At 45.2% G+C, this 25207-nt stretch overlaps 1 protein-coding gene across 3 annotated transcripts in view; it reads right to left on the bottom strand.

The window, feature by feature from the left end:
• MTFR1L (mitochondrial fission regulator 1 like) overlaps positions 1 to 16505 on the bottom strand; it is a 223591-nt gene extending 207086 nt beyond the window's left edge. The window contains exon 1 of one of the 3 annotated variants that reach the window (XM_069622697.1): positions 16353 to 16505. The gene's annotated coding sequence lies outside the window, so the exon portion shown is untranslated. The other 2 variants (XM_069622699.1, XM_069622698.1) reach the window with 2 other exon arrangements.
• Positions 16506 to 25207: the final 8702 nt, after the last annotated feature.

Below are 25207 nucleotides of genomic sequence, written 5' to 3'. Positions count from 1 at the left end.
GCAACCAACTACACATTCGGCTTAACCAAAAGGGCCAATTTTGTGACTACCAATCTGAATTCAGCGCCATATGCAGTAAAAAAACTGTCACAATCCATGTTATCTATGCCACTTTCGAATTCATGAATACAGTTCACCCCTGATCCTCCTCGACCTTTATAATGCATTTGACAGTCAATCATGTCACACTTAAAAGCCTACTCTGACAGAATGTTATTCACAGAAAAATAATCCTGGTTTGCCTCCTACGTCTCGACAGATACCAAGCAGTCTAGATACAGAACTTCAAATCTCACTATTTCTTGGTTCTTGGACATCCAAAATGGGTCAATACTTCCCCAGTAATCTTCTATCACTAAATCGAGACCATAATATCTCACTTCATCAATATGTTGACGATACTCTGTTATACCTCAAAGTGAATTGTACATCTCAGGAAGTGCCTCACCTCCATCCAAACTTGGATGAGAAGCCACTACCTAAAACTCGTCCCACCAAAATGCGTCCTTTTAGGGCAGTCATCTAAACAGGAGGCCATCCAAACATTAGAAAATTGCATTTATTGATTTCCCCCCCTGCCCCCATGTGCCAAATCACTCAGGTTTATTACTGACTGCAATGGCTCCCTTTCAAGCAACATATCAACAAAAAAGCCAAACCATTTGTTATGAAATGGCACTCTTTCCCCAAGATAAATCCCATCCTCCCACCAGAATCATGGTCCAGGTCCAGGTAGTTTCACACCTCGAAGAAGGGAATGTCTTACTCACTAGAGTTCTGGCCACACCCATCTGCCCTTCAGGCTGTTAATCATGTTGTACACGACATAACAGAAATTAAGAAAGTTGACTAAATCTCCTTGCATGAGAAGTACACTGGCTATCTACACCAGCCGGAATACTCTTCAAAGTGACTGCATAATATTTAAAGGCACTACTGCCCAAACACTGGCATACACGGCCACAAAGCTTGCGGCCTCAGATGGGACGCACTTCTCTAGTCAGACCATTGCGGGGCTTTAGACTACACTGACACAGGGGGGAAATGAGAAACAGGCCTTCTCTTGCTACGCACCAGTCTACTGGAACACCATCCCAATGGCAATCAAGACTACTGCAGTACAGAAAGGAACTCGTCCCTGCTCTTAGGGGAATACCTTACCTAGGGGTTACTTAGGACCTTCTACTCCTATATACCACCCCTATAGTAGATGATAACCAAGCTACACCAAGCAGTTATCTTCCCTTCAACCGATCTCTGCTACCCCACTTTACTTGAAAACCACTCATTGCCTCCTAGCTAGGTCTGAACTATTTAAAAGAAAGAAAATACAAATGTACTGCAGGGACCCAAAATCCTAGGTTACTCTCTACTTACTGAGAAGTCAGTATCAAGTTCAAAGTTGACAGAATACCCAAGGAATAAAGTCAAAAACTACTACCCTACTTCAAATCTGCTATGGGAATCAGACAGTTCCCACATTCAATAAAGCAAATATTGGATGGTAAATGTGGCTCATACAGCAGGATGAATACTCAAGATTGATACCAACTAAAAGGACAGAACAGATCACAGATTGATCAGGGTGTCAAGAGCAAGAAGGAAACCAAGGCACCAATAATCGTGTATTAAGCGAAACGTGCATATAGTGTTGAGTTTGTTACACTACTGGCTTTGGTCATTTCCTTGGATACATTTCTGGCCCAGTCCCTGCCCATCTGACACATCCGAACCCTACCACACTACCATTTCTACCGTACCTCAACATTTCTCAAAGTCGAGGCAAGAAGAGTCTCATTGCCTACCCAGTGAATTTTACATCTGGGACGTTTGATCGTTCTGGCACAATTATCACCGACTGCTTGGATTTCCAGTAAGCTACCCTCCACTAACCACAAAACCTTTGCCCACACATCACACACAACATGGAAAGATGATGTCAGACACCAACGAGGATTTACAATGCTGATGAAAAAGTATACATGATGAAGACAAGCCATTGCAATGCCATCAAAGACGGCAGAAGCAGGATTTCCACAACTGGCTCTTCAACTAAATACCCCCACTGCACCACAAATGCACTTTGTGAACATTCTGACATAACAAAAGAAGCATCCACCCACCCTCGGTGCTAAAACTGACCCTCAGCACAAGTGCCTATGGGCGCCATAGGGGCTACGCTACACAAAAACTGCATTATATCTACAACGCTGTTGCCAAGTCTATTTAGAGTCTCCACAACTACCATGATGGAGGGATATGGGAAAATAAACATGCTAACAATATCAAATGTCCACATTAAAGGAATGGAGAGGTCAGCGCTACATGTGTGTACCGTTTTTCGTTTTGGGTAATAACGACACAAAGAGCTGTGTCTAAAGGCACTAGGGGACCACATCATAATCATTATGACAATTGTTCTAGAAAATAGCTGCTTACTTCCCAAACACTAACACTTTTCACATCAACATGCCAGGTGCCTGTAAAAAAAGATGACGCCAGTGTTATTTAAGAGTGGAACTGATGCAGAATGCTTTCCACAGAAAACCTGAGCACAGCACATCTGTGCATCGCGATGTGGACAGAGGAGCGCGGAGGCAAGGTTCTCCTGAAGACAAGGCTACCACGAGTGATCACAACTTCGATTTCACCCATGGTCAGGGCCATCTTTTTCGACTCCCCTACACTTCATCAGTAGCAGGAGTGGCTGTAGCAGGCTGATCTTCGTCTTCTTGGAACCTACACAAGAAAGCTATACACATGGATCCATTCAAAATTACAAAGAGCTGCAAAATTCTCATGAGAAACAGAGCCGGTTATAATTGGGAATAATGGCTAAGATGTGAAACTCCTAATGAGCATGTTTCCGCTAAGCAGAGTAAAAGGATTATTCATCATGAACGAGGCGTGGGCAGCGGAACGAAGTAGGCGATTTAACTGCAGTGCACTGTCAAACTAAATGCTGCACCGCAGTACACTGCCTTGCGAGGCCCTTCTACAGGAACAAGGCTTCATTAGAAGCAGATTACTCATAGGTAAAATACACGTTTACATAGGAAGTACAAAGGAGCATGTATCCGACACCTCTGCAGAGGGGATTTAAACCCTGTGGTTCAATTAGCCATCAGCTGCACACGTTGTTACGATGAAAACAATTCAGTACAGTGTGCACTAGACAGAAGAAAATTCCCTGAGGGTACAGCCCCATAGCGTGCTGTACCTCGAGTTTTCACCACAGAATTGAATCTTAAAGGAGCAGGCGTGCTTACAGCTGTAGAGGAAGGACTGCCTTACTGCTTTCAAAGTTCCAAGCAGAAACTCGGAGCATTGTAATGCTACAGACTAACATGCATGCTTTTGTTAGTTGTTCGCTTCCTATAAGCATCAAAGCCCAAAGGTAAACACATATGGGTTAAATCCTTGGTTGAAGTAAGGTACCGACATTTTTATGTTCAACATTCCATTTTGAACACAGCATTTTAGCAACCGTGGTTAACGAGCTCCCAAAAGGACCAACCTCAAACTGATAATTAAGGCAAAACGCAGTGTTTCTACGTCATCCGGATAAAATGTGCGGCTTCATTCTGATGAATTCCTAACCAGCCCTCTACTCGCAGTTGTTTCCAGAAGCAAAAATGGCCATCTAAATAGGACTGTAAGTGATCATTTACAAGACACATTAAATGAAAGCAGGTAATTCTCCATCACATCCAGATTGCTTAACCGAGAATCTGTGCTATCACTTGGCTTAATCAAGTCTCCCTCACAAACCCATTCTTGGCGGGAATAATTCTGAACGTGCCCTTAGCACCATTCGTGTTGGGACCATAATACCATTGATTGGCAGGGACGGCCATGAGGTCTTTGATCCAAGCCACCCAAGGGATCTTACTTGTGTAAATGCAGGTTCAAACATCTTGCAGTAAAGCGCAAGAAAAATGTTATAACAGATGGGCACATACAACAGTGTTGCTCCACCAAACAGACTTCTCCCAGGTCTGCAATGAATTGCATAAACAAGGGCAGATCGTGGTTAGGCCAAACTGAACCAAAATCATTTGTTTCCTAATCGCCAGTAGAGGTGCAGGGTTTGAAATTGGAATTCACGAAGCAGGAGCTTGAAGTACTACCTGTGAGTAGCTCCTGTGTGCCGCAGGAAGTTCCTCCGACTATGAGCTACTCATCGTGACCCAGGAGCTATTGAAGCACAGTCTCACTAACATAATTCCTGAAGGATGGGGACACTTGCATTTTTCCAAACAGTCATGCACGCCTTGAACTCCTCGTTCCATTGCTGTGTTCCCCAAACTTGTATGGTATTGCTCACCGTTTGCTGAATCCTTGGTCTTTGACCATGTTGCTTTACATGGCTCCACTTTTGACATTCTCTTTAAATTGCTTTCCCTTTTGTCAGTTCGTCAATCTTTAGTCTTTGCCCATCTTTACTGCTACATCACAACCCTGCCACTGCATCTGTTACTCCATTAATCTCTTTACTGCCACAATTTCTTCTCTACTGACCCCTCTTTTTCTGTGATGTTACCTTGTGGACTTTTCCTCACACTAACACATAGCATTTGAATTTAGCTGTATTACATGCTAAGTACATACGACCATTCATTGTTTACATGTCTTCTATGATATGATGGGTTATTTATAATGCGCTTAACACCCAGAGGTTTCTAAGCACGGACCTAGGGATCGAACCCGTGTTGCTCTGTGCCGTCCTGCTTTCAAGGCGAGCACGTTGCCCACGAGCTATCCTCCCAAACCTCCAGAGGTTTACTAATGTACCCCTTAATGAAAATTCAGAGAGTTAATACCATTTTTATTGCTCCATTTGGCCTGGTGAGCGAAAAGAAGTTCCTGGTAACTGTTGCCATGAAGCTAATCAGGCTTGTCTGAGCCACATCCAGGCGCTAAATAGCTCCCAGCAATTTCAAACAGTGAGGTGACACTCTCAAGGGCCTACATGTCAAAGCCATACCTAGCAGAACAGATTCTCCCCCTATTTGCCTGTAGCAGGAGGTTTATGGTTAGTAAGGTTTCAGATGATATTGGCATATTTTAAAAGGTCTGCAATAAGCCGAATGCGTGTGTGGTTTAATTTTATATTAAAAAATGGGATTCTCACAATAGGAATATAGAGAAATTACATATATTACATATAGAGAAATTTACATATAGGAAAATTGTCCATGGGATAGATTATAAATCGTATTCATATTGCAGGGTTTGAAATTGCTGGATGCGAGAGCCATTTAGATCCTGCTTGTAGCCTAGGAAGCCTGCTTGGTGCGACACCAACAGCTACTTCTGACTCCCAAGCACAATGGGATCCATAGAAACCCCATCTATGGCATTTACTGTGGATATTTGGGAATGTGTATAAAAGGACATGTAGGATATACCTAGAAGCCATTTAAACCATAATGGAAAATATATATAATAGATTGTAGGTTATAGTTGACCTCTTATGTGGATGTTCGATTCGCAACGCAGTATGCACTAGCTCCTAGTTGTCCAGTTAGCTCCTACTTACTGGGTGATGCTAGATAGCCAGGAGCTGCATTTAGCTCCTGCTTAACCAAGCCTTATTTCGATCCCAGCATTCTCATTTAGAACACAAGATTACATCTTAGTTAAAAACATAAAACATCTATAGTTAATTACCAATGTAATACAAAACAGTAGATATCATCTAGACATAAAATAACAGACTGAATACATCAGACAAGCTTACCAATAATGAACACTTGGGTTGCGGACAAATTCTCGTAACAAAAATGAGAAAAATGTTCAGTTATCTCAATTCATTTTCTTTCAATAATCCAATAATTCTTATAACGCTCAATGTCCTCAATACGACATTCATTATCCTAAATGATCAAACTGGTTTTGACATAACACTGACTGAAGGCATGCAGTGTCTCCAAGTGGCGCAAAACAGAAGTCGCAACAATTCAAATGGTTCCAACCACCTAAAAGGACCAACCCATCACACAAATCAGGACTGGGAGGTCCCATAGGCATGCAAAGGTACATTCCATTTAACATAAGAGTTTATTCTACACCTCCTTTATTATTAAAAGCTAAGCTCTCTTGCTATACATTTTTTACTAAAGGGGGTTTGGTACTGACAGGAATAATAGCAAAGCCCCTTCATCAAGAACTTGCTCCCAAGATTACATGTAGAAATAGAAGTAAAAATCTTTACTCTTCGCTTATATCCATCTTGCACTCTTTGGACCAACAGGCCTCTGACACACAAACCACTGTGGCGATCAGAACGCCGAGATGGCAGTGTTAGAATATGCACCATATAAACATTTGCACTCATTCATGTTTCTCATATTCCAAAATGCCATAACGCTGAAGTGATGTAACATAGAAGAGGCAAGGTAATGCAAATCAAAGACTAGCAAAATATGCTGTTTTTCAAAAGGAAAGTTACAAGAATCAAAACACGCTATCACTATTGTCACATGCCTGTGGAAACACACATCTACTGAGAACAGAATAAGCTTCAAGGGTTTTATTGAAAAGAAGTAAAGCACAAGACTATTGCATGGATACTAGTTCAGAATGGCTGTTAACCAGCTTTCCTGGTAAACTAAGTCCATGAACTCAGGAACATAAATGAAGGACTGCAAACAAAAAGGCATTCAGAAAGCTCCAGAAGAAAGTTCTCCCGTTGAGGCCACTCTAGTATCCATTTTCATCACTTCTTTTGGGGACCAAACAGGCTCTCCGGATTTAGGACTTCCTACCTTTGCCAAGTGTCCCAAAAGTCCTGCGGTTCTCCTGTTACTTATTTCTACTGTTCAGGGGCAAAGTGACTCAACACCTCTGTTTTTACCAGGGGTGTCCTGCTCACTAATTCACACCCAGGGATAAATGTTCCCTGCTCACTCTTCACTGTAGCACACCCCTCTTCTGTTACACATCCCCTCAGATGGGACGCACTAAACCGATACACACGGTGGAAAATGAGATACACTGGAACACCATCCCAATGGCAATCAAATCTACTCCTGCAGTACAGAAAGGAATTCAAGACCCTGCTCTTGTGGGAATACCCAAGGGTCACTTAGGACCTTCTACTGCTATATACCACCCCTATAGTAGATGATAACCAAGCTACACCCAACAGTTATCTTCCCTTCCATCGATCTCTGCTATCCCAATTTACCTGAGAGAGCAAGGACTCTAGTAGTAGCCCTTGTTCAAACCATGTTTTGCTTTTTCTAGTTCCGGTAGGGGATTAGTTGACAATTTCTCATAGCAGCTTATGTTATTTAAATATGTTTTTCGTTCCTGTATGTAATCCAACCTATTCATGAGGAAGATAACTATCCTAGCAATATAAAATATCCTCTTAAAAATCAAAGTAATCTGCTATTATATCTAAAAAATATCAGGATTTCTTTTCATCTTTTTTATTGCACATCAAAACCATTCTGATAAAAAAAAATTATCTTGCAAATCTATAAAAGGCATAATTGTCCCCAAATTTCGAAACGAGATAATAAACGCACAGCTTAATCTAAATACGGAATTATTATCATCAACCAAAATGGCCGCGATTGTGTGGCGTGGTGACGTCATGACACTGCCGCGTGACCACGCGCAGCAGCATGTGAATTTTTTCTGCGCTTTAAACAGGGCGATTCTCCCCTTAGACCCTGTGCCTCTTACAGGAAGCAACTAAGGCTCACCATAGCCTTACTTCTCTAAATAAGAATACTAACAAGGTAAGCAAGCCTAAAATGTACTTCTAAATAATGTCTCTTACCAAGAAAACTCACTGTTTGGACCATTCTCCCCCACCATTCACTAAAACTAAACTGTTTCTCTTTTCTCTCCTGTTCTTACCCTTCTGGGGAATAGTCTGTATTTTTCAAGTTTGAAGTTCATCTCATCTGAAGGGTCAAGATAAAACTGGGACCATATTGTAAACACTAGGAAATACGACTCCAGGAATTATATAGCAATGGGTGATTTAGCCTAGAGGTAAAGAAAATCACTCCCCTCTTTTCAAGTGATTAGACCTTTGACTTATTCATTTTTAGAACCATATAATAGAATGTACATTTGTTTGTCAATTCTAGAAAAAAGTTTGAAATCTCTCCTGATAAGCTATTGAGAACAAAATGATGAAACACGTGTCAAGAGTATAGATACTGATTGGAAATAAAAACGGGCATCACAATATTGTCACAATGATAATTGAATCTAAACTAACCTACCACCATTTACAAAAATTCATAATCTGACACGAATTATAAAATCAATACTGGCATAACCTTTTACAATTACTAGTTGGCGCATTAGAATGCTATCTTTCAAGGGGAGACAGAAGTGAGAGAGCAGGAGAGACTAAGGAGGAAAGCGAAATAACAAAAGGGAGTGAACGCAGACAAAGGATTGAAAGAGATGATGGGATTGACAAAAAGTAGACCAAACAGTCTGAAAAGTAAGAGAAGAGACAGAAAAAGAGGCATATGGGAGTGAGGAATAGAACAGGAAAAGAGAAACTTTGGGTGGGGAGGATGGAGCAGATAACTCCAGGAAGAGAGAGAAGAAATAGGACAAGAATGCTAGCAAGCCAAAAGACAGAATGGTAGATTTAGAGAACCAACGGACGGGGCAAAGGAAATCGGAGGGACCAGCAGGGAGAGGAGATGCAGAATGAGATTGGTGAAGGACAACGAGAGCAAACACAGAAGTGTGCATGAAGCAAAGCTAAGAAAAATAATTTGCTTGGGAGAGCGGAGGGATCAAGAAAGAAAAATCAGAATGCAAGTAGGATGACGAGAGAAGTAAACGAGGAGTCAGTCAGGACCAGCAAGGCAGAAGGGAGTCAGAACATGCGCAAGGAAAAGAGGAAGAGAAAACATTAAAGATGGAGTTAAGAATTGGGTAAGAGAGGGTGAAACTGTGGTAGTCACTTACAAAATGTGAGGGGATAGCTTCCTGCACTACACAGTAAATACCATCCTTAGTCACCACCATTTTAATGCCATTTGGTTGGGATGTGCTCACCCTACACAATTCCATAATTAAATAACTTGGGACTTGAAGTTGCTGGAGCCGACTTTTGCCCCAACCCTGCAAACACATGAGTGAACTTATCTCTCCTTCATTTGGGTCGGTCCACTCTTGTAAGGCGGATTGTACTTTACCAATAAATCAAATGCCCGATATGGAGTTCATGAACCAACCTACATTTCACTGCCCTTAGAGACACAAAAAATTAAGAGGCATGTATGACACTGTGGGAACTTGGTCTCTTGGAATGCTACCTAATCAGTTACCCCCAGTGACCATAGGTAGGTGGACTCGGGAGAGCTTTGTTTGCCGCCCATCCAGCAACTAGAAAGGTATTTCCTTAAGTGGGGGCCTGGCATAAAAGAGTTTGAAGACCAATGCCATAGTTCCAGGGTGTCAAACCTAAGCCCCGCAAGCCAGATAAGGCCTGAGAAGCCCCATCCTCTGGCCCTCTGCATAAAATGTGTGTGGCAAAGGAATGTGCTCGGACAGAGAAAATCAAACTTAATGCTCCTTAGCTGTAGAGGTTTCAGGTTCAATAGCACGAGAGATTGCACTGTCGCCAGTGGATTCTTCTCTAAAAAGCATCCAGGGTGCAAAGCACCACTGTACAATATAAACAATACAATGAGAAATAAAATAAACACAAGAATAAACAGTAATCTTCCCATCACATGGGCGTCTCCTTTTATGCAAAATTTGAATGGTATGCGTTTCTGCAGTCACCCCAAAAGACCGACACCATTTATAAACAAATAATGGAATAATTCTGAGCTACACAAAGATGCCCAATAAAAGCTCACTGCTTCTTGGGACATACTATTAGCAGGAAGGTACGTCAGGAAAATGTTCAATATCTGAAAAAAGATGAACCAATAACCATTACTAAACTACCAGGTCATGTTCCTTCATGGCTCTACTCGCCCATGTGCCGCACTGATGTGCACCCATGCATCAGAAATAGTGCTTAAAAAACTCAAATGACAAAACAAAATTAAAGCTACATTCCGATATACAGCTCATAAAAACCCTTTTGTATTATTGCTATTTTACCCAATCTGGTAGGCACAGACGCTGCTTCAGTGATGGTGTGCCAGAAATATATAAGTGTTCTGTGCATCCATTGTGTCTAAACATTTTTGTCATATGAAAGTACATTTCAGCACTAGGCTCCACTCTTCGTAGGGATTGGACTGCCTCTCAGTTAGCAATTAATTGATGAGGAACTGCCTAATGTCTGTTTTCAGTGTGGACCCATTCTGTGCTTTAACCCTTTAGGCCACTTGGAATTGTATATATGTGTTATAGTAAGTTGGATTGGTTTGAAGTATTACTGTTGATAATTGCTTTGTGTTTGAGTTTAAAGGCCTTGATAAATGTACATTTATTTTTAATATATAAACCTGACTGGGAGTGATTTGTAGTGTCCTTTACTGTGTGTGCTCATTGATGTCTTTCAGTCACCCTCACCCCTCCTGAGACCAAGTCTTGACCGCCGCAAATGCTACCTTGGTCTGGCTTGTCCAGAAGGATAAATACCCTGTTCCAAGAAACCAGGCAGGCCTCCTGGACCTATGCCCACCAGGTCAGAGTTCAGAAATCCATCTTAACAGATATATATTTTCAATATCGATGTAGGATGAGACAAGATCGTTGACATCAAGCTATATGCTACAGAATTGCTTGCTGTATAAATAGACGAGGTTTACCTCCCCCAGCCACTGGACTACTTTGCCCGTGTCAATTTGGGAAAGCATACACATTGCCCTTTTATAGGCAGCCCCCCTACTTTTGTCTGTTGCCCCCTCTGATCATCTAAATTTGATTCCTGGAGACGCCGCTGCACTTGGTGCTCTACAAGAATTAAATAATAAGCATCAGAGATGACAGAAACTACGACAATTCTAGAAGTCATCGGGCTCATTTGAATTCGCCTTACTCCAGACATCGCGAATACACAAGAACGCTGCAGTATGTAAAAAAAAAAAAAAATTCAGAGCCCTCCACAATCCGTACAGAGGAAACATTAAAGAAGGGTCGTTGGTCATGGATTCGAGACGTCCTGACCTCCAGCCCTAAAAGATAGCAACCACCAGGGGGTGTTGTTCCAGACTTACAGCTACCCCGACCAAACTACGATGATCATCCAAAAACTGCCCTGAGCATAGCCTCATGGAACACCAGAGGCCACGTCCACTTAACTAAACATTGCGGTCACGATTTGGGAGCTTATGATGTTCTATGCCTACAGGAAACTTGGCTGTTGGAAAAAACCGGCCCTTGGCGGCTTTACCATCGAAATCTCGCTTGCATCTAAAGGGCCGCTAGGCCGCCCTTCATCAGGCCTCCCGATAGCCACCCGTTTAGGATCAGGTATAACCATCATAAAGAAAATAGCAGAATGCTATGAACTCTTGGCTGTCCTTACTACGTGGACTCATGCAACCCCAAATGAAAAGAAGAGATCCCCTGCTGACTCCTTGGCCATCATCAACGTCTATTGGAACCCCCAAAAAACGTCAACAGCGAACTTCTGTGACACAGTGGCTAACACGATCGATGAATGCTAAATGTATGGAATCCAACTCGCTTGTCACGAAATCACTCCCCTTCACCTTTACGGAAGTCAGAGGTTTGGCATGGCCGAACCTAATGAAATCCAGGAACCTCCTTAACGCAGCAATCATAAATAACGACCAACCTTTGATACCTACGTGGGAGCGTGATAGATCATCGGCTACACTTGACTATATCTTTACCTCCAAAACTGTGCAGCATCGCATAAACTCCTTCGAGGTAATTAGAACTAGGGAGAGTGATCACAATTTGCTGAACCTTATCTGCAGCACTAGTGCCCAATCCCATCAAATTTACAGAACATCTATTAAGACCAACATTCAGCAAACCCGTCTGCGCACGACCACCACAGACATCTGGAAGCTCCCTGGAAAATACAAAATCTTAATGTCAAACATTGACGCTCAAGAGGCAACCTTCAGGGCAAGTTACATACCGCTGCTACTCGCCTTTAAAAAACCCACGAGGGGATCTCACAAACTCACCCCTGAATACAATCACACTTACAGCGTGAATTTGGTAGCCAAACGAGGAGGTTTGAGGAAACTAAAGAGAGAAGCAATCACCCTGAATACAACAACAGCGTGGGAGATTTTCCATGTGGAGACAAGAAAATACAAACAATGGCTCAGAAACACCAGATCTGTTTTATACCAGTCCGACGCAGAAGATATGCTTAAAGCACTAACAAGAAATCTCACGAGTTCTGGTCACTTATTAATAAATCAAGCACCCAAATAGCCAAATGAACAATGCAGTCTCAGAAGTAAATTGGATCACGCATTTTTCTTGACTTTGAGCTCCCTACACAGATCAATAACTTGACCAGCCCCATAACAGACGGAAACTGGGTGGACCTCGCGGACCAAGAAGAGAGAAAAAAAAAAAAGTCATACAAAAGCTAAAGCTGTTGAGAGCGCCGGGACCAGACGCCCTCGCAAACACCGACTTAAAACAACATCCAGACGACTGGGCAACTTTAATCGGTATGATTTTCAAAGACTGTAAAGAAAGAAAAATAATCCCCGATACCTGGTCCCGAGCAGTAATCGTTCCGATATTTAAAAAGGGAAACATAGAAGACCTTTCTAATTATCGCCCCATAGCTCTCCTTGATATCATTGGAAAGGTTTTTGCAACGATACCTCCGAGTCACTTTCACAAATGGACACACACTTCCTCCAGCGTTGACCCGCTCCAAACTGGATTTCAAAAGAATGCCAGTACGGGAGCCAACATAATGCCATTAAACATAATTAAGGCTAAAGTTCTATCAGGAGCACTGCGGGTCTTCCGAGCCTTTGTCGACCTATCACAAGCTTTTGGTAGAGTCAACAGACAAAAACTCTGGGACAAATTAAAGGCGTGGAACTATCCTGAAGCCATCCTGGACCCTATAATCGCCCTACACTCCAACACCAATGTAAGTGTTCGCCTAAACCATCAAGGATTACTCACCAAAGCTATACCTTCACAACGCGGAGTGAAGCAAGGTTGCCCCTTGGCACCTGCTCTCTTTATATCTTTTCTGTGCGACTTCAAAGACACTCAAGCCAAGATCAGGTCTTTCCCACCTAAAATAGGGAAGGAGACTGTGCCTAGACTTCTATACGCAGACGACGATACCATTGGATCATACCCAGATTGGTCTCCAGCGCCAACTTGATAATCTTACACAATACATCAAAGACAATAACCTGGAGATCAATAAAACAAAAACCAAAATTCTGATTTTTCAAAAAGCGGGAAAAAAAAAAAAAATACCTGCAGTGGTAGTACCAAGAAAGCATCAAAAATGCAGCAGACTCTCTGGGCAAAAACTAAGAATCTAACAGCCCAGATACAAGCAGTCGACAGAAAGTATGGTACATTTTCTTTATTGCCAGCTATCCAGTTTTATAAGACAAAAGTCATCCCATCATTGACCTATGGGATGAATGAATGCGGTTCAGGTACTTGTGGGGGAAGATGCCATTGGGATTGAGAAGGGATGTGTTGAATATGAGGTGGTGGGTGAAGTGTAGTGCGAAGAGTGTGGCTCATCCGGTACGTGAATGTTTGCGGTATAATTGGAGGTTTGACTATTATGGGGATCGGTGGAGGAGGAAAGGGGGCACTTTGGGGTTTCACATGTGGGAGAAGGGGGTGCAGTGGGGTGTGGGCGAGTTGATGGTTGTGACAGAAATGGATCTGGTGAGGTGTTCGATGTGGATGATGGGGTCTCCAAAGGTGTGCTTGGAGTTGACGAGTGTGGTGTCAAAGAAGCGGGGATTGCGGGGTGAGATCAAAGCTTTGGGTCAGGCATATGTGGCAGAGAAAGAAGGGTGTAGGGTGTTCACGGATGGTTCAAAGGATCCGGTATCTGGAAGAGTGGGAATGGCGTATTATTTGGAAAGCACTGGGGAGTATAAAGTGGGGCGTCTGACGGATGATGTGTCAATTTGTACGGCTGAGTTGGTGGCGATTGCAATGGCGATTGAAAGGGTATGCGAGTTGAGGTTTGAGAAAGTAGTGGTATTTTCAGATTCATTGAGTGGGTTGCAGGCGATTGTGGCAGGGGATGGTGATAGGAAGGATGTGATTTTGGATATCAGGAGAAAGATTGATCGGTGTGTGCGTGGGGGGATGGATCTGGAGTTGGCGTGGGTCCCCAGTCATAGCGGCATTCTGGGAAATGAGTTAGTGGATCTGGCGGCGGGTGAGGGTAAGAGAAGGGAAGCGGTTGATGTAAGGTTGCCTTTGAGTGTGGATGAGATGAAGGCAGTGATGGTGAGGCGGGTCATGGATGAGTGGCAGGAAAAGTGGGTGAGTGGGGTGAAAGGTAGGTGGATGTTTGGTATTCGTGAGAAAGTGTCAGTAAAGGTGGATCCGGGAAGTCTAGAATGGAGGAGGGGGGGAGGAGGTGATGCTGAATCGATTGAGAATAGGGCATGTGGGGTTGAATGACTGTTTGTTTAGAGTGGGGAAGCGAGAGTCGAGGGACTGTGCGGTGTGTGTAGTGCCTGAGACTGTGGAACATTTTCTGTTTAGGTGTGAGAGACATGCTGTAGAGAGAGAATTGATGAGGGTTCGATTGTCTGCGCAGGGTGTGGCTGAGTTGAGTGGGAAGGCTTTGTTGGGAGGTGACGGGGTGAGTGGCAGGAGGAGGAGTAGTGTGTTGTTGGATTTTGTGAGGCAGACAGGGCGGTGGGAGGAATTGTGAGTTTTACGTGGGTTGAATGCTGAATGGTGGATGGTGGATAGGTGCACATCATCCAATTGGATGGGGAAGCGCCTGCGTGGGTCCGCCCACGCCTACTCTAATTTAAAGAAAGAAAGACCTATGGGATGGATGCGACAACGTCTATTCCGCCTTCACTGTGGTCAAAGCTGGAAGGGTTAATCTGGAGATCTGTACTAGGGCTTCATAACTCAACATCTCCCGCTGCGATAAGAGAACTAGGCCTACTCTCATTAAATGCAGTTGTGGAACAAAGCACCATGCAACTGTTTACAAAAATCCAGCACCCAGAAAGCCTACCAATTTACCGAATGATAGCCAAAGAAATTGCTAAAGGAACCAACCACCTCCTAAACGACTGGGCCAAGGCCCAAAAGAACAAACTGTGCGGGACTGCTTGCACAGAAGAGGAGCTGCTGCAAATCACGCTCAGGATTAAGACGAAAATGGAATGTCAAGATTGGATTGACACTAATGCAAAAGCAGCTGCAAATTAACTATTAAGTCACCTATCAATGACTTAACAAACTCAAGGAACCTATGGCATACTATGCAAAATATCTGAGTAAACCTTTAATGAAAGCGCATCTCAACCTACTGCCTACTCAGGAAATGTTAGCATTAAGGACAGCGAGTGATGAAAAGACCTGCAGACTTTGTAAAGATCCACAAAAGACGAAAACGATTAAACACCTTTTGATGAGATGTCCTGCAATTAACCTGGAAAGGAAAGCCTTTTTTAGTCCTCTGCTTCTAACCTCTTTTGTAAACGACTAAGTAATATGGTGTACATGAGCTAAAACCAGATGGTTAATAGCTACGGCTAAACCTTTGCGCATAGCTATGGACAAGACAAAACCATCTCTGACCCCTAGTATGTCGAACATATTTGAACAGAAGACTTTCTCGTTTTTCTTGCGTTCTCTAATCTTGAACATTTCCTGTTGAGAACGTTCTTGTAAAAATCTGAAAGGATTATATGCAAGTAAATAAAAAAAAAATAATAATAAGCATCTAGTCTCCCTCCCCCAGCCCCGCCAACTTTGCATTCTTGGACTTAGAGTCGTCAGTTTATAAAACGTGTTTAAGTAAAACTACGGTGAAAAAAACAGGAACGAGGAACATCTACCGAACAACACGGGGCACTTCATAAACACGTTCAAACAAAAAAAAGTCTAACCACCCAAAACAACGTTGGTTACACACATGTGTTTATATATTTTTTCTGAAGTAAGCCAGCAGGCGTTAGTGGTGTGCCTGGACCTTCGTGCCCTAGGAAAAGAAACGAAGAACGGCCAACATCCCCACGACAAAACATGCCCGAGGTAACTGTTTTCCGTTGTCAAGTAAACGGGCCAATTCACATTGTCGGCGCCCTCCGCATCATCCAAAATCTTTCAACACCACGTCACCCTCTCTTTATACGCACACTCCCACCGGCACCTCTCTCTCGTAACCGCAGGAGCACCCGTAGGTATTTCGCCAGTCGCCACCCACAACCTACCAAACGTGGAGGCAGCAGCTGCTATGCAGAAGTTGTTTTGGTATCTTCCCGGCTGGACTTCCCATCCGAGAAACGGACCCTAGCAACGCTGGGCCCCCCTCACCCCCTCGTCACGTGAGCTGCACGTTACGTTCAGGCCATTACGTCTACAGTAAGTCGCCTGTCTCAGTTACGTCCATGAGGCAGGAGGGGTAGGGGGCCCTGGTTCCACTCCACGTGATCACTACAGAGTGTCAAGGCAGGAGCCGCAGCAAGTTGTTTTGGTTGAACTGAGGCACACGGCTGTTCTTCCGAGATTGAGGACGGCCGTTGATAAAGATAACGGCAGTCTCGCGACGCAGGCAGTTACTTGGTAACTAAGTTCATATGCGATTTTATGACAAACCAATGAACGTTGGAACTTTTGGTCCAGTGCAGGATAGACCTGCCTACGTTTGAAAATAAAAAAAACGCGAACATTTCGGTGGCATGCGCTGTTTAGGGGCCGGCCGGTCTGTTCCCGAGATAATCGGGGCCCATACACAAAACATGAAAGGACCACATGCCAGTAGGGTGGCCAACTTTTTGAGATCATTTTGCGGAACACTTGCCCACAAGGCAGCAATGACGTCACAGCGGCATTCACGTTTGGTCCGCCCCATTTGTAATTAATATTTTAATGGCACTGAACACCTGGCTTTATTTCAATGCAAATGGTGTGTCCTTGGGAGGTGATGGTCACGTATTTTAACTGGAAACATGACCATCACGACCCCAGGAACAAAGCTTTAGCATTGGAATAAAGCAGGTGTCAGAGCGTTAGCAGCAAGACAAAAGGAGCTGGTGTCGCAGAGCCACCCAGAGAAAGAAAACTGCAGACGGCAGCGCCATGGTGTGTAGACGGCCACTTCAGTTTGCAGAGTGGCTGTGCTGGACTGCAGGTTGTCCCGACTTGTTGTCTCCCGAGAGTCACACTCCAGAGAACAAAGCAAATCGGGACAACCTGTGTCCCGCACAGCCACTATGCAAACTGCGGGACAGAGTCCCCAAATACGGGACGATCCTGCAAAATACGGGACAGTTGGCCACCCTACATGCTGGGCCGTGACTGGTGGATTAACTGCCAAACAGGAAGCCACTGGCCCTTTTTATTCACTTAGTAACTCGTGTCACTACACAAGTGACTTTAGCACAAGCCCAGGAGGGGCTTAAGTCACAATATTCCATGCCAAGGGTAAAACATTAAAGCAACAGCATGATGCAACATGGGGGACAGTGTCAGGCACGTGCAATATAGCAACAGACACACTTTGGGTCAGGCAGTTGATCATGGAGTGGCAAACACATTAGGCAAACTTACACAGGAGTTTAAAGCAAAGGTATATATCATCATTCACTTGTTCACTAGGAGAATTATAACAAATGCACTTGGGACACAAACTTTATTAGTCCATTATCATTGTGGTGGGGCAGTAAATGCCATACCCGGGGCCACATCTGCTGTAGTACTCGGTGGCAGTTTGGGGACTAACAGGGCCCAGTTTAAGCGTCAGAAGAGATGCAGGACAGCAGTTTCCAGTCCCCACAGTCACAGTTGCACTCTGACATGGACTTTGTTTTCTGCCGTTGGCCAGCTGTGGCCATGCCACACTTAATGGGGAAAGGGCTGCAGGCAACATGTCCAGGCTGCACCAGGTTTTCCCTCCCCTAGGCGGAAGATGTCCACCTTGCTGCGGCGGGTGCCCCCTCATTGTGAGCCTGTGTTTTGGGAGTGACCTTGTTCTTTCTCTTGGCTCTGCTGTGTGGGAGCGACAATTCCGTGGCTCCCCCAGGCAGGAGTTAATTTAAGTAATGTGGCAGAGACACCATTTTGTGGACAGGCCTTGGGGTAGCAGAGTGTTACCCCAATGTAGGTCCAGCCGCACAAGCACTCTTTTCCTGGAGGGCCGTAGTTGGCATGATGGTTGGTCCGCCGGCAGGTTGGCTGGCATTGCCGGCTCCCCCAGGCAGGAGACTCTTATGCCTCAAGTGCTGGTGCGATGGTGGCAGTGTTGGGGGCCGCAGGCAGCGGCCTGTGAGCAGCGCCACTTCGGGCACCCTCCGACCCCACAGCAGCCCACGCACTGTTGAGTGCAGCTATGGCAGTCCAGGAGGCCTTTTCCCCACCTTTGGCACGGCAGAGCCCCCTTTTACTGTTTTTCTCTTTTTTTTTCCATGGCAGCGCACGCTGCGCTAGTGCAGCGGACGGGCCACGCAATGTTTGGGCTCGTCGGGGTGGGGAAAGCCAAGGCACCGGTTCAGGTCATGCCACGTCCGTGCCGTCCCCCAGGCGGGAGCGAAGAGAGGCAGCGGCTGTGGCCACGCCAATACCAGGTTCCCCAAGCAGGAGTTTGTCAAAGGCATTGGTCTGACTTCCTTTTCATGTTACAGCGGGGAGGTCTGCACTGCAATCACATTCTCTGTCCTCACAAGAGCAGTGATGGGCAGCGGCCCCTCTCAAACCGTGCTAGGCTCCCCCCATGCCAGTGCCATCCAGTGTTGTGGCCGTCGCGCTCTCTCTCTCCCCCAGGCGGGTGAGGGTGCCCTCCAAGCTTGTTCTGCTGCAGCGTTCCCTCAGGTAGGAGCATGTCACACGTACGCCGAGGGCCGGCTGCAGCGCAGGAAGACATCCCCTCACCACCAGTTTTTAAGGGGCTGGCCAGTCCGGTCCCGAGCTAATCAGGGTCCATACAAGGTGAGGCCTCTCACCCTGGCTCTTCAATCTTTGGCCCACCTAATCTCCACCTTCTGCTCTAACTTTCAGTGTTATGCGGATGACACACAACTCTCTTTCAGGATCCCTACAGCCTCCTCTCCCGCACATTCCAGACTGTCTATCCGCGATTCAGGGTTGGTGAGCCTCCAGCGATCTCTGCCTTATTGCCAGTAAAATGGAGATCCTTCTCATCGGGACTCCTGCTCCCGCTTTCCCTCTGGCCATCCTGCATGGGCCCTCTTCATTCACCTTCCTGCGAGCCAAAAAATCTTGGTGTCATATTCGACTCCACTCTTTCCTTCTCTCCTCACATCACTGACCTTTCCAAGAAGGCCCATTACAGCTGCACCTCCTGAGCGGTAATCTTCATTTTCTCACTTTCCTCCATACGCTCATTGTCTCCAGAGCCCTGGTTCTCTCTAAGTTGGACTACTGTAACAGCCTCTTTCTCTGCCTTCCTCTACTCTCTGCCCTCTGCAACTAATCCAGAACAGGACCATGAGACTTATCCTTGGCCTCAAGCCCAGGGACCGTATCTCTTCAGCCCTGAAATCTCTCCACTGTCTCAGAGTGGCTGCAAGTTTCAAGACCCTCTTCATTGTCCACAAGGCTTCCTGGGGTAAGGCCCGCAATTCATTCAACACTCTTCCTAAATACCTTCCTTCTCGAGCCCTTTGCTCCGCTGCCTCCAACTCTCTGAGGGTCAGACGCTTCTCCATGCAGAGAGTAGGGGGTAGAGTACTTTCCTCTTCAGGTGCCTCCCTCTGGAATGGCCTCCTTGCCCCTCTCAAACTTGAGCCGGGCCACCTGAAGTTCCGGAAGCAGCTCATAACCTTCCCTTTCTCCTCTGCTTTATCTCCCTCCCTCCCCTGCTAACCTACCGGTCTGCTGCGCCAACTGGTTGCTTGGTTACCCTCAGAGTCTCACTGGGTACCAGTCTCAAAACAGGAGCAGGATCGATAAAGTAACGTGGCACAGTTGGTGGATACAGAGGCCAAGCAAAATTATGGTGCAGAAGCAGGCAGAAGTTAAGTGATGGGAAACAAGCAGCAAAGGAAAACAAGGCAGAAGGAAAGTGGAGTGGGTTTAACGGGGGAAAACTACTAAGGAAAGGAGAGCAGAAAACCGCATCTGGCCCAAAGGAGTGGGTGTAGTGGGGGACAATTACTAAGGAAAGGACAGCATAAAACAGCACCTGGCCCAAAAAAGACACTACAAAGGCATTTTAATCCTGAAGGACCAGACTGGCAGAAGTCACAAGGGGTCCACTAGGGCATTTCTAATCATGTTAGAAACCTAATACCCCACTCGAGCGGTCCGAGCCATATGCGGTGGGTCTAAATGTAAAATAAACCACCCATGCATCACCTAACTCTTTTAATCTTTTAGGAGACCCATCAAATTTTCCTGAGGCCAGTCCTACAGGGGCAAATCAATCTGCTGGGTGTCTTGGCGGCCACTAACTGGCACAGTACAGTGTTATCAGATTTCAAGCCCTGTACCTCCACTGACAACCCTCGAACTGCAGAGAGCAGTTCTTGGAATTGTTCCAAAGTGGCCATTTCAATATGGCGTTGCAAACTCTTAAAACATTCCCTTTCACTCTCACCTCACAAGATGGAGGTAGTGGACTGGCTATATCGTCGTGCCATTGGGTCTGATATTCGTGTCTTGGCAGCTCCCTTCTTGAAGAGATAGGGTCTATTCCAGGAAGTCGCCACAGTGCCCTAACCTGGTTGAACAACAGGGAAAAATGGCACTCCTCCTGGTAACAGCCAGTTCACGGGGGAAAAGTCCACTGGCATAAAAAACCCTGGGTAGTGTCGGGCCGCACAAGCGTATATATGCTTGGTCCGTGGAGCAGGATCGATAAAGTAACGTGGCACAGTTGGTGGATACAGAAGGATGGTGAGGAAGCAGACAGAAGCAAAGGGAAGGGAAACAAGCAGCAATGGAGAACAAGGCTTAAGGCAAGCAGAGTGGTTGCAGCAGGGGAAAGTGTAAGAAAGGCATGGTATCAAAGTAAGACAGACACAAGTGATCACAGTTCAAGGGTGTTTATTAAACTGTATAAATGGGTGCGATAAACGCCTAATCTAAACCTAAATCTAAGATGGGAGCAAGCTATTGCCATCAAATAATAAATACAGTCCTAGTGGAGTGTCGTCAAATAAAAAGGGCCTATACTAAGAAGACCTATTGCCAATCCTTACCGCTATGCTACAAAATAGAGTGGAATACTGTTCACAAGAAAAGAAAGAAGTGCTCACAAAATGGAAAAGTCAGGATGTTATGGCCGGGGTCTCCCTTCCCCACATTTTTAGCACGGAACAAGGCAGGACTCTTGAGCACAGCACACTCCTGGGCTTCTCTGGCACAAGCTCACAGTTCCTTTCCTCTATATCGGGGTCTTCTGTGCCCAAGTCGCTTCTCATGCAGAGTCTGTTGCTTCAGATGGCTTGATATGTCAAAAATAACAAAACAAATGTTCTTTCTGTTAATCTTCACATAGGGTGATTACTCTTCACACTTGAATCCCCCTCAGCCAGGCTCCGATCCTCCTCTTTTTGGTTAGCCTCCTTCAATCTGGCTCAGACCATCCATTCACTGTGGACAACTCTCAGTCAGGTTCATAATGGTCGTCACAATGTTGTTCAGTTAACTCCTTCACACTTTTTTCTTTACGTCCACTATCATCTTTCAATCAAGTTCCTTATTTGTAATATACAAAAGTATCAATTTCTTTTTAAACAACCACCTTTTTGTTAGGTCCCCCCTCATCCAGGCTCAGACCTTCCACAGCACTTGCCACCTTTAAACAAACACTTCTGAAGGGCGATCACATCTCTCTGGGTCACATTGTTAGCCTATGGCAAGGGCGTGCTTATTTACAATAGCCAGTTTGCACAGCGTTCCCCTCTGCCAGGTGCAAACACCTGTCCCACAATTCCCTCTGTCGGTTTCACAATTTCTACAACGTGTCTGTCATGGTTGGCTAGGGGCTGTGTTCCTCATGACGCGGATTCCCCAGAAATCGCTTTCCACTGACGCGTCTGAGGCAACTACCATGGCATCTGTCACGGTATTGTGTGCACCAGCATAGAAGCTTCTCGTTCCGTTGTCCAGGCAACAAATTTGATTTCGGGACAGCTGCGCATTCTCGTACCCTGCCGGGTGAGCCCTTTCACCTAGGATACAACATTGGCTACAGGGTCACCCGACAGCTTCTTGATCTATATTCATTGTTCAGAACACTGTTCCGACGCTTCTGATTGAAGTTGTGTTATGGCTCGGTTACCTGCGATTTTCAACTGTCTTTCGGAACTTCCCAGAATTCCTGTGCTCCTGTTTTACATCTTGCTGTTTCCACGTTCTACCTCAGACGCTTCGGAGACTTCTTGCTTCTCAGAAGATCAGCTGTTACTCTTCTGCCTTCTACCACAGCACGGCCCTGGACTTCCCTTTGCCTGCTCCATATGGGCTTGGACATCGCTATCTACACCATGACACGTCTCCGGTTTTCCGATTGTCTTCTCCTTGTCTGCTCTGATGCTGCTGATTGATATCTGAACTCAGATTGTCCCTGGATACTCTATGCTCAATCCCTGTCTGACATCAACGTTACCTCTCCAACGCATAGGTACCTTTCTCCTGTGCCTTGGTCCTCTTTTCCTCACCCTTATCGTGAATCCTCTGATTACTTATTTTTCACCACCATTACAGTGCAACGTTTTTCTGTCATGAAGATTACCTGCTAATAGCACATACCTACTGGATTGGATTATAAGAGACACTTTTTACGGATTTGGACGCTATGCTGATTTAACCTTGGATGAACTATTTAGTACGTCCTCGTTCCGTCGGGTTACGAGTCCTTTCCAGTTACGGTTCATTATTCAGTCCAGTAGTCCTAATAGGAAAGTCACACATCCAAGATCCACTTGCATTCATACAAGGTTAGTGACATAACTGTGCATACATTCAACTCACCTTTGGTTTCCTTTATCGAACACTCTGTTCTCTTCTTTTTTCCTAGCTTGGTGTGTGCGGTTGCACTTGCTCTTTCATTCTAGCCACTGAACTGCACATTGATTCTACGTGTAGTCCGGTCTCTAGGGAAAAAGGTTGCCCTCAAATTGAGGAGACCCATTCTGGGTTCTGCCATGTCTCGGTGGAAAGCAGTCAGATTTCTACCTACACTGGTTCCTAGTGCCTGATCCTGTACATAAGTACAACAGTGTCAAGGACTTTCGATCATACAAGGGGTTTAGCTCGACCCTTGTATGACCACCTTAACACCTCATGTCTGCCTTCTATATGGTCTCTGGGTATTTGTAGTTTCACTATCGTTCAGTTCAATAGAGGGGTACCAGCCAGAGACTTTCGAATGAGCGCCCACGAGGCACCAGACCCCTCTATCTCTGGTACCAAGTTAATGCACAAAAGACATCTGTCTCTTAATCTTCTTAATGTTGCCACTGCAACCTTGAGTCTAACACAGTCGACCCACTATCAGGTTCTTCCGACTCAGGTGCAGGAGGGTTCCATGTACCGCTGACATCCGTCACACCATTCGCCAGTCTTGATTCCCGGTCTTCTGTTTCTTTTGTCAGAGGCTTTGCAGGTCTGGGTTGAAAAGGGCAAGGGCAATTCTCTCCTCGACATCCTTCAAGGTCTTGCCGCCTTTCTCCTCCGTTTAAACTGCCATCCTGCAATAGCTGCTTCCTCATGCATTCAGCCTTGCTCAAAGTGTGCACTTGTGCTCTGCCTTTTATCCCAGTGGGGAAGGGAAAGGGCAGTCAGGTGTGTGCAGTTGTCAGCAATTGCCTGACTCTGCCTGACCCTTGTGTTGGGACATGTCAAGTAAACGGCTCTGATATTAATCCGTTGTCACTCACAGGGTGAGAAAGTGTTTGTGTTGGAAAAGGGTGGGGGTAGAGTTTCTAAGTATCCTACTGAACAGCATGGGGAAAAGGTGTCAAAAGGAAGGGGATACCGCATCTCACCTTTCGGTGCCCCACTTCCACTCCCTGAAGACCCCTCATCCAGGTGATCCTGCCGCACTGGTCCACCCCCAGGAATTGGATCCAATAGCGATGGCCGTGTCCTGGCCGCCTGGATGACAGATCCCCAGGGAATAATAAGTGAGACACCTTCAAGTTTCTCACATACTCTTCCCCTATGCAAGGTAGATATGCCTGTTTTCTGTCCAATTTCTACTTTGTTAGGACCGGGAAGAGAACAGGGACGAGAGATGTCCAAGAACGCTTGCATATTCCATTGGTTTGTCTTGACCGGTATTGGTAGAGGTGAAGTGATTTTACAGGTTTCTCTACAGTAGCCTATGAATTGGTTTTTAAGAGCTGTTTCGGGTCTCCTAGGCTCTGAGTTTTCCCAGTCCCATACTGGAGAGTTTTGGGAGTAGGAGTCTGCTTGCCAACAACTCTGGGGTAGAAAATCTCCAAATGGAGGTGGAGTCTCCTGTAAGAGAGTAGAGAAGGTAAGGAAATCCCACCCCAGAATAACTTCTTTGGGGAGTCCAGGAATTATGGCTGACTATATTTCACAGGATTCGGCCCGGATATTAAAGTGTACAGGTCTTTAGGGGTACACTTCATTGTTCCTGTGTACACATGTAACTCTAACTAGGGCCGCATTTTCCAGGTCCTTTGTTGTAACTAAGTCGGGCCGTATAGCAATTTGCTTACTACCTGTGTCAATCAAGGCCCTTGCTTGCCTCCCATTTACCCAGGCTTTTTTGTATATAAAGTAAGTAAAAGATTGGCATAAACGGATACTAAAGGTCTCTAGCTCTGCTTCGGGTTCTTCCCATTCATCGCCCTTTAAACTGCTTATTTCCATAGGTACGCCCCTTAGAGTTTTTGGACAGTGTCTAGCTACATGTCCTGTTTCTCTACAAGAAAAACAGCCAGGAGGAGGTGGTCTGCTTCCTTTTGTTTCCTCCATTTTGCTTTCATCTTTGGTTTTAGTGTCAGTTCTTCTAATTTCTACTTTATTTGTATTTGTATTCATTGATTTATAAAGCGCCTTACACCAAAGCGCTGTACAATGGAACAACATAATACATAAAACATAAACAATATAACGGTTGAAGCAATTA

The sequence above is a fragment of the Ambystoma mexicanum genome, chromosome 11, assembly GCF_040938575.1.
Source record: "Ambystoma mexicanum isolate Mex_15411 chromosome 11, UKY_AmexF1_1, whole genome shotgun sequence".
Classification (NCBI taxonomy): Eukaryota; Metazoa; Chordata; class Amphibia; order Caudata; family Ambystomatidae; genus Ambystoma; species Ambystoma mexicanum.
Note: the sequence above shows the minus strand (reverse complement) of the source record. Positions and strands in the feature narration are given on the sequence as shown.